The following is a 10,722-nucleotide window of genomic DNA, read 5'->3' as shown; positions in this document are numbered from 1 at the left end:
GACTGTTTATCAGTCAGGAGACACCCAGGCCTCTCCTACTCCTTTATCTCAACTTCTCAGGGGAGGAGAAGGGAGGGACTCTTCACTCCACAAGCAGTCTTGCCCATGGGCTGCTTGCTCCTCTTGTCCTGCTCTGTGACTCTGCTCACGGAGCTCCTTTATTTCTGGAATACTCTTCTTTCTCTCCTTTCTTTTCTGACTGACATCTCTTGGATCCTTCAATTCTCAGGTCAAATACCACCTTATCCAGGAGACCTCACAGCTTCATACCCATCCCCTCTGCTCCCAAGTATGCTTAGTCACTTCTCTATGTATTTCATAGCCCTCCTAGTTGCAGGCAGAGTGATGCATTAAAAAGATCACCCAAATGAGGAGACCCTAATCTGCTAATTATTAGCTTGGTGACATTAAGTCACTTAAACTCTCAGGCAGGTAAGCAAGTTTTGTCATCTGGAAAATGATGAAATATTTGCTTCACAGAGTCGCGTGTCTTCTACAAAGGAAAGAGAAATTATTGAGCCTCTCTTGCTTTCATTGTATATTCTATTTCACTGGTGGTTTGCGTTTTCATCTCCCTATTGATTGGAAAACCTTGAGTGGCAGGTATGGTGTCCCTTTTTCCTTTTGTCCACCAGGATGATTCATGAATATAGGTAGGAATTAATTGCATTTCAAGCCAGAAACTCTCATTCCCACATTATACTTAGTCTCACCTGTGGTCTCAGTGATGCGAGCACATTTCTGGGAGAAGGTGTTTCAAGTCTGTCACCTGTTTCCCCATCTCAGGCAAAATGGGATTTATTAGGAGAGCCATGCTAATGCCACCCTCACAGTATCTCCTGATTGCATCAGCACTGTGCTAGGACCATAAGCCTTTGTTAGGATGGAGCTAGAAAGGGAAGGATGGCTCCATGGTTGGAGAAGCGGGAACTAAGTTACTGTGTAGACAAGAGCCATATTATTGAATATCATGAAAGTCATGAAGAAAGGTCAGGACTTCATGGGTTACTAAAGAAGACACTGAAGGTTTTTGAGAAAGGGCATGACATGATGAAAACAATGTCTCATAAAGGTACTGAGGACCTGGATTGATTAGATGAAAGACTAGAGGCAGAGTAGCTAGTTCAGTGGTGCAGGAATGAAGAAGTGAGGGTCTGGCCAGAGTGATGGCAGAGGGTAGGGAAATACATGGAAGGAAAAATTTTATGGAAGAAAATAAAGTCTTGGTAACTGGTTAAATGGTGGTGGTGGCAGGGTTGTATAATGGAGTTTGAGATGAGCTCCAGGTTTTATATCTGCATCATGGGGAGAATAGTGATGTCATTGATAGAAAAGGTGGAATTTTGTTTACGGGAGGGAATGGGGATCAGCTTGGGAGCAAAAGGATGATTCAGAAATTTAGATATTTTTGGTCTGTTTGGATATATATCAATCATGCCTTCCCTGCTACTTTCCCTTCCCTGGAAAGTCTGCCCATGAACTTCTAGCTTCCTTCATCTATATTCCTTTTGCTACTTCTTTTCTACCAATCAAACCTCCTTAGCTGATGTTCTTCTAGGAAAATGATAAGATAATTTATAAATAAATATAAATAAATCTAATTTATAAATAAATTAGATAAGAGCAAGTTGAGGAACAGAGTATGCCCAGTAAAACTGACTTGGTGAACATCCTGGCTTTAGATTTGTTACCAATAAAATGTGGGGTTCTCTGCCCTATGCGCATAACAGCCAATCTATGACACCTGGGTTTCAAAAGGAAAAACAAGTTTGTTGCTAAGCAAGGAAAACAGATGGCCTATTAGCCTAAAACCTGTCCCCCCAGTCTAAGGAGTTTAGGGTTTTTATGGATTCAAACAAGGTGAGATGGAATTTTTACCGTTAAGTAACAAGTATAAATAACTATAATTTACAAAATGTAAAGAAGTGGAGCTAAGCTAAAGTAACCATCCCAGTAACAATATAAACAACTATAGTATCATATAAAGGAGTGGAAAGTAACCACTACAATAGCAACTATAAACAACTATAGCATAACTTAAAAGGGTGAAACTAAACTAGAACAAAGCGAAAACCACTACAATAGCAAGTATAAACACTGTAGTTAGAGGTTACTGTCTCCCCTTTATTTTTTTTATTTTTTTATAAGAAATTTTATTTTGAGATAAATTCAAACTTACAGGAACAGTTGCAAAAACAGTACAAACCCCATACACAGAACTCCAGCATACCCCAACCCCCCTCCACCGATACCCCGATCCACCACTTTTAACATCCTCTCACACCATTTCTTTCTTTCTTTCCCTCCCTCCTTTCCTCCCTCCCTCTCTCCCTCCCTATCATCCATCATCTATTGCTCTGTCTTCTGAACATATGAGAGCAAGCTGCACACATCCTTAAAAAAACAATATAATTCACATATACATTTCCCATGAACAAGAACATTCTTTTATGCAATCCCATTAAGTGCAGCTAAGAAGTTCAAGAAATTCAACCTTGATACAAAGCTTTCATTCTATATTTCCTTTTTTTTTTTTCTTTTTTTTTCCTTATGTCCCATCTGTGTCCCTTTGAGCCTCCTGTCCTCCATCCTCAGATCCCATCCAGGATCATCCTTGGCATTTAATTGTCATCTATTTAGACTTTTTTTTTTTTTCAATTGTGGAAACATATATACAGCCTAAATCTTCCCATTCCACCCCCTCCCTAGCATTCCATTAGTGGGATTAATCACATTTAGAATGTTGCAATGCTATCACCTTCCCATCATCCCTTTCTAGAAGTTTCCCTTCACCCCAAACAGAAACCCTACACTCATTTCTTAACTCCCCATTGCCTCTTCCCCCACTTCTCATAACCCATACTCTACTTTTCATCTCTATGGTCATATTCTCTGATGCTTTCTTTGTGTTTACTGTGGTGCTTAAATTTAACATCTTAAATCTATAACAATCTTGTTTTTCTTTAATACCAACTTAACTTCAATAGGACACATAAAATATGTTCCTATACTCCATCATGTCCCCACTTTTATGTAGTTCTTGTCAAAAATTACATATTTTACATTGAGTCCAAAAACACTGATTTATCATTACGATTTATGTATTTTAGATCCTGTAGGAAGTAAATAGTGGAGTTGCAAATCAAAAATACAGTAGTATTGGTATTTATATTTACCATGTGATCTTTACTGGAAATCTTTATTTCTTCATGTGGTTTCAGTCAATTGTTTACTGTCCCTTCCTTTCAGCCTGCTCAATTCCCTTTAGCATTTCTTATAGGACCAATCTACTGGTGATGAAGTCCCTCAGCTTTTGATTATCCGGGAATGTTTTCCTCTCCCCCTCATTTTTACCCTCCAGGTGTTTGTGAATTCTCCAAGTCTCTGATGGTTATTGACTTCTATTTGTATTCCACTGTAGTCAGAGAATGTGCTTTGAACAAATTCTTTTTTTTTTTTTTTTTAATTTATTGAGGCTTGTTTTATGTTCCAGCATATGGTCCATTCTGGAGAAAGATCCGGGATCACTAGAGAAAAATGTGTGTCCCGGTGACCTGGGATGTAATGTTTTATATATGTCTGCTAAAATTCTCTATATCTCTCTCTCTCCTTTCTTTGTTTCTCTGTCGGTGGGGCTCCCTTTAGTATCTGAAGTAGGGCAGGTCTTTTATTAGCAAAATCTCTCAGCATTTGTTTATGGAAAAGTTAAGCTCTCCCTCAAATTTGAAGGAGAGTTTTGCTGGATAAAGTATTCTTGGTTGTAAATTTTTCTATCTCGGAGTTTTAAGTATGTCATGCCACTGCCTTCTCGCCTCCATAGTGGCCATTGAGTAGTCACTACTTAGTCTTATGTTGTTTCCTTTGTATGTGGTGAATTGCTTTTCTCTTGCTGCTTTCAGAACTTGCTCCTTCTCTTCAGTATTTGAGAGTCTGATCAGAATATGTCTCGGAGTGGGTTTATTTGGATTTATTCTATTTGGACTTTGCTGGGCATTTATGCTTTGTGTATTTGTATTGTGTAGAAGGTTTGGGAAGTTTTCCCCAACAATTTCTTTAAATACTCTTTCTAGACCTTTACCCTTCTCTTCCCCTTCTAGGACACCATTGAGTCTTAAATTTGGACATTTTATTTTATCTATCATATCCCTGAGATCCGTTTGGATTTTTTCAATTATTTTCCCCCATTCTTTCTTTTGTTCTTTCATTTTCTATTCTGTGGTCCTCAAGGAGGCTGAGTTTGTTCAAATTCCTCTAATCTTGTATTATGAGTATCCAGAGTCTTTTCAATTTGGCCTACAGTTTCTTTTATTTCCATAAGATCTTCTATTTTTTTATTTACTCTTGCAATTTCTTCTTTATGCTCTTCTAGGGTCTTCTTTATGTCCTTTATATCCTGAGCCATGCTCTTGTTGCCTGTCTGTAATTCTTTGATTAATTGTGCCAAGTACTGTGTGTCTTCTGATCTTTTGATTTGGATGTTTTGTTTTGGGTTCTCCATATTGTCTGGTTTTATCATATGCTTTAAGATTTTCTGTTGTTTTTGGCCTCTTGGCATTTGCTTTACTTGATCCCTAATTTGACAGAACTGCAGCTTGGTGGCATACACTCTCTCTAACTAACCAGCAGATGGTGTCCATGAGTCACCTATTCCCCTCAAGTCCGTTCTGCCCCACTTTGTCTTTGTGGTGTGTGGGGTTCTGATTCTTGTGGGGTCCAATTGGTGCACCAAATTTGGGTGTGTTGTTGGTGCTGTCCGCCCTGAATGTGGGGTGTGTGTCTGGGTGGTTAGGCGGGCAGGGCAGCTTTAAAAATCAAACCTCCCAGCTGTTCCCAGAGATTTAAGCTGTTGCCGGAACCTAAGCTTTCATTTCAGTCTTTCCACCGATTGTCTCTGCCGCTGACCCACAAGTCCTTGGTATTCAGGTAGTATCCCTGGGATTTCTGAGTGGTTCCCCCTTCCCAGCTGTGCTCTTCCAGGACCTCTGCTGAGGGAGGGTCACGCCACGTCACTAGTGTGTGCCGGCCCACCAGGGAAGCCCTGCGTCGCTGGGCCATGCAGGGGCGCTCCCAGCCTGCTTCAAAGATGGTTGAATGGGACGCGTTAACTTCCCCCTTTTTGCACAGCTCCGCCCTCCCAGCTCCAGGACAATCAGCCATGGGTGTATTAAAGGCCACTGTCCACGGCCGATATTGTGGCTTGTGTGTAGTGCTGTGGGAAAGATTCCCCATCACACTGGGTTTCTTGGCGTGGCTCTGGGCTGTGGGTCTGGCCCCGGGCAGGAGCGTCCCCTGCCCACTGGGGAGATGGCTGTAATGAATGCGATTTTTTTTCTCCTTCTGGCTCCCCTCTGCTCCTCTGGTCTTGAGACAATCAGCAGTGGGTGTGGGAAGGGGTATCCTCCACGCCAGACAACGAGGCGTTAGCCCGGCCCACTCCTGCCGTGCTTCACCACACAGCTCTCCCCATCATATCTGCAGCCACTCCCAGGCCTTTTTTTTTTTAAGGAACTAGTCTGTCTCCAAATGCCAGCCCACTGTTTCCCCACACTGCAGTGCAGCCATGGGACTTTCAGCTGACTCACTCACTCGTTTCGGAATGCAGGCTCCTGGTTTCACCAAATGCACGTTCCCTGTGGATTTAGCAGACCTTGCCCTGCTGGTGCATTGCTGGCAGTGGTGTTCTGGGTCACTTTCTGTTTTTTATCTAGTGTTTTTCATGGAGGTGTTTTTTTGCCCTGTCTCACCTAGCCGCCATGTTAGGTTCCACTCTCCCCTTTATTTTTGTTCACTCCTCAATCCTGAGGGATATCTGGGTGAGGACTGCTCTGACTTCTTCATGCTGAAAGGAGGTGTTGACCCTAGGGGTTGGGAGAATGCAACTACTTAGATTGTAGTTGTACATATTCTTTAAATTTAGGTTTTGGCTGGAGTATTAGCTCTTTCTCAGTAATTTTGTTATGGCAAGGGTGGGATAACAGACAGAGACAGGTTTTAAAGATAAGCATGCTTGCAATTATTAGTAATATCATTAGTCCTGATTGTAATACTGAATGAAACCATGATCCGATTCCTGTGGGCAGGCGCATTTGCTGGTGTTGGTAAAGCTTTATGAATACTTCCTTGAGTCCAAGGGAGTCCTAAAGTGCATCTGTCTATTTAATCTGGGGGCAACCAGAGCCATAAATTGGTGCCATATAACCACTGGGTTCCATTCAGAGCTACCCAGTAAACACCAGGCCTATTAAACCAATCTGTTCCAAATTGTTCTCTTTCTTGTACTATTATGGTTTGGAGACATTATTCTGGAGATAATCATCCAATTTTCCTGGTATTACAGGGATTATGCTGCCAGGAGTGGTTTTGTTGTTCCCAGCAGTGAGGGGCTGTCTGGCTTAATCTACCATACCCAGGCGTTAGTCACACCATACGGTCCCAAATTTGTAAATGCCCTTCTTTTTCTCTAATTGTTGAATGTTCAGCCTTGTCATCTAAATGGTTTGCATGTTGAATGGCTTTTTCTACTGTAATACTATAAGAAAAAGAAATTTGATGTACTGGGGTTTCCAAATTAATTGGTCATTTCTTTGTATCTATAGTAGTACCTTTGGATTCTATAGTATCTAGGGTCCCTGTTTGTTCTTGCATCTTTATGATCAATTTCCTTAGTTCTTTCCAGTCAGTTCCACAGAGGGATTAGGGTAATCCAGAAACACTAGATAGAGGTAATTTTTCACATACTCAACAATCTGATTGTTTCCTAAAATTTGCATAAATGTGTGCCCATTGTAAAAAGACTTTAGTGTCTGACATATGTCAGTTCTTTGATCTATACTATAGTAGGGATACAAACAAGGAAACAAGTCTGGAAATATATGTTGGGAAGAATCTAATAGTTTTTATAAAATTATGTATTGGTCACAAATGAGAGTGGTTTACCTTTTAGGTAACACGTGTCTAGTTAAGTTTTGAAATATTTGACTGTTTTCAAGCAAAAATAAATGCTAGAAACTGGAACTTTAGATCTGCTCATATTTATCATTTCTTATCTGTTCTCCTGAAGATGTATTTTAAATCTTCTAGAGGTTCACACTGATATCTGTCTGCTGGAAGTTTGTCCGCTTCCTCTCCTTCTTCAAGGTCTCTGACAGTTCATTTTTTCGTGTTTCCTCTATGAAGGAGTCTAGGAGAGAAAGACTGGATAGGAGGTGCTATTTTTAACCTGCTATGGTGTATGCACGGTTTCACTCCCATAAGTTTGACAGAGGAGTGAGTGGTTAATGAAACTTCATAGGGACCTTCCCACTTTGGTTCTCACTGGTCTATTGGACGTTGATGTTTCCATTTCCTTTAAAGAATTCAGTGCCTAGTCTTAGAGTGATGTAAGGAAACCTCTACAGGAAAAGAAAGCCTACTTGATGCAGAGTGGTGAATGCCTCTATTGTGGCTCCTAGTGACTGAATACATCTCTTAGTTTCTAATTCCTGGACTTGCTCAGTCCAGGTATACATACCACCTTGTTTCAGGAATGGTTTCCCATACGCCATTTCAAATTGGCTCAAAATAAGCCTGCTTTTGGTGTAACTGATACCTACATCAAAGCTTCTGGTAGAACCTTGTCCCATGAAAGATTAGTCTCCACAGAATTTAGCTACCATTTTCTTCAAGGTATGAATCATCTTTTCTCTTTTTTTGGTAGATTGTGGTCTCCAAGATGCATGCAATTTTTAATGTATGTTCAGTGCTTCTGACAGTTCCTGTAAAATTTTTTATGTAAAACTTCACCTCCCCCAATTATTACTTTGTGTTGAATATGGGAGTCCAAACCATTGGATTATTTCCTTCAGGAGAGCCTTAACTACATCTGAGGCTAGTTCTGTCCTGCAGGAAAGGTTTCCACCCATCCTGCAAAGTATCTCCAAAAACAAGAAGATATTTATAATTTCCCCTGCTTTTGGCATAACAGTAAAGTCTACTTGCCAGTCTTCACCTGGTTTTGTGTCTCTTGCCTGCACTCCTTTTATAGAGGGCAGAGCTCTGGGTTTTGGATTGTTTCTAGCACAAGTTAAATAGTTTTGGGTTGTTTTCTAAATGGTTCTTTGCATCTTAGTTTCTATAACATAATTTTTCAGGCACTGATACATGGACTCTCTCCCATAATACGTGCTTTGATGTAAAGTAAGAACTCCTTCCATTGTGTTCAGTAGTAAGAATTACCCCATCTTCCTTATAAATCAATCCTTCCTTGGTTCTTTTGTATGGAATGTTTGAGACACCTGACTCAAAGCCCCACTCTTTTGCTCACAACAAATCGTGGGCTGAATACAGAGGAGAAAATTTCTTTACTAATGATGAGGATGCAGGTTTTAATTTGGCTGTTCCTTTTGCTTCTAGATCTGCTATAGATTGTCTTTAATAGCATCTATTTCTCCCTTCTGATGACTGTAGCAATGTATTATGGCAACTGCTTTAGGCAACATTACTGCTTCTAATGAGGCTAAGATTATGTCTGTATGTTTAAGTTCCTTTTTGCCACATATTAAGAGTTCTCTTTCCTTCCAGTTGGCTTCATGAGCATGACCTATATTAAAAAGCATACTTAGAGTCTATACATGTGTTTATTCATTATCCCTTTCCCAAAGATAAAGCTCTGGTGAGTACAATAAGTTCTGCCCATTGTGTGGATGAACCTGGTGAGAGGGCACCACTCTCTAGTACTGTTTGTAAAGTTACCACTGCAAAACTGGCTTTTCAAAGTCCTTGATCCAGGAAGCTGCTTCCATCAGTATACATCTCAATGTCTGGATGTTCTAAAGGTTGGTTGATTAAATCTGAATGACTGGAATAAACTTCATCAATTATTTGCATACAATCATGCACAGGTTCCCCTTTTCCACTTGGAAGTAAGGTTTAAACTAGGAGACTGTGGGGTGATATTTGGATTGTCCAGCAGAATAAGTTGATATTTGCCTAATCACCCAGCCATGAGCCAATATCCAGCTTTCTGTTCTAACAGTGGCAGTACACAATGGAGTATGTGTACAGTGGTAGGTTGTTCTAGAGTGAATTTTCAGCTTCTTTGAGAATGTCACAAGTGGCTGCTACAGCCCGTAGGCATACTGGCCATCCTTGGGTAGTGTTGTGTGACTGTTTAGAAAAATAGGCTCTGGGAAGTCTGACATTTCCTAATTTTTGAATAAGCAACCCTAATCCAATTCCTTTCTTCCCATGTATGAAAAGGTCAAAATATTTTCTTGAGTCTGGGAGCCCTAGGGGTGGGGCTTTTAAAAGTTCTCTTTTTATTTCCTGGAAGGCATTTTTAAATTCCCATAATCCAACTTATAGGTTCCCATTCAGATCCAATCAGGGCTTTATATAAGGGTTTTGCTATGAGTCCAAACTTAGGTATCTGAATTCTACAGAATCCTGCCATTCCTAAGAATCCTCAAAGCTGCCTTCTTATAAGTGGCTCGGCTACTCAGCCTAAAGCTTCCCTTTGATCTGGCAAAAGATTTCTCCATCCTTGGGGTAATTGAAAACCTGAATATTTTACTATTTGTGAAATTTGAGCTTTTTCTTTGAGACTTTATAATCCTCATCTGCTAAGGAATTCAGAATATGATTAGTGTTCTTATCTGATGCTTTTCTGGTAGGACTTGAAATTAAGATATCATCTATATACTGTTATAATACTCCTTATAAGTGCAATTCCCTTAAATCTCTAGCTAAAGCTTCTTCAAATATTGTTATGGGAGCATTTTTATATCCTTGTGGAAGAACAATCCAACTAATATTGTTGTTTTATGTTAGCAATGGGGTCTTCCCATTCAAAAGCAAAAAAGTTATTGAGATTCCAGAACAAGGGGTATGCAGTAAAAGACAGCTTTCAACTCTTAGACTGTGAACTAACAGAGATCTCCAGAAAATGTAGTGAGTAAAGTATATGGATTTGGAACTACAGGATGGATGTCTTGTACAACTTTATTAACAGCTCAGAGATGTGGCAGAAATCAGTATTTATTTAGGGTGCCTGATTTCATACCAGCAATGTTGGAGTGTTATATGGCAATTGACAGGGCCATATTAATTGATATTTTAAAAATGTCTCTATTAATGGAGCAATTGCTTATCTGGATTATAGTTTAAGTGGATATTGTTAACACAATGTACAGTACCTGCTTTTGGAGTTTCACTGGTTTTACTGTCTTTGCACATCCAGGTCTTTCATCAGCCCATGCCTCTGGTTTTACAGCTTTCAATATTTCGTCTGGGATAGGGGTTATCTTCTTATCTCCCTTAGGGAGCTGCAGTGTCATTTGTGGTGCACATGCTGGTCCTGGAGGCACTTCTATTGACGAACAATCTGGAGAAAATGTTATCTGGCCATTCCACTTGGTTAATAGGTCTTTCCCAGCAAGGAAACTGGACATTCTAGTATGTACAGAAAACAATGCTTTAAATTTCTGGTCCCAATTAGGCAGTCTAGCAGCTGCAAAAATGGTTTATTTGCTCTTTTACAGGATACTCCCATTATAATAATTGGTTAGAAATCGTATTAGGTTTTTATTTAATACTGAGTATGTGGCTTCTCTATCAACCAGAAAGTCAATTAATTGATTTCCCACCCAAGGCTACTGATAGGACATTAAGAGAAGTGATGTTTCTTCTAATAGAGTTCCTGGGCCCCTTCATTCCAGGCCCTGTAAGTTGCATCATCTTGTAGGA

The sequence above is a fragment of the Choloepus didactylus genome, chromosome 5 (assembly GCF_015220235.1).
Source record: "Choloepus didactylus isolate mChoDid1 chromosome 5, mChoDid1.pri, whole genome shotgun sequence".
Lineage (NCBI taxonomy): Eukaryota > Metazoa > Chordata > Mammalia > Pilosa > Megalonychidae > Choloepus > Choloepus didactylus.
Note: the sequence above shows the minus strand (reverse complement) of the source record.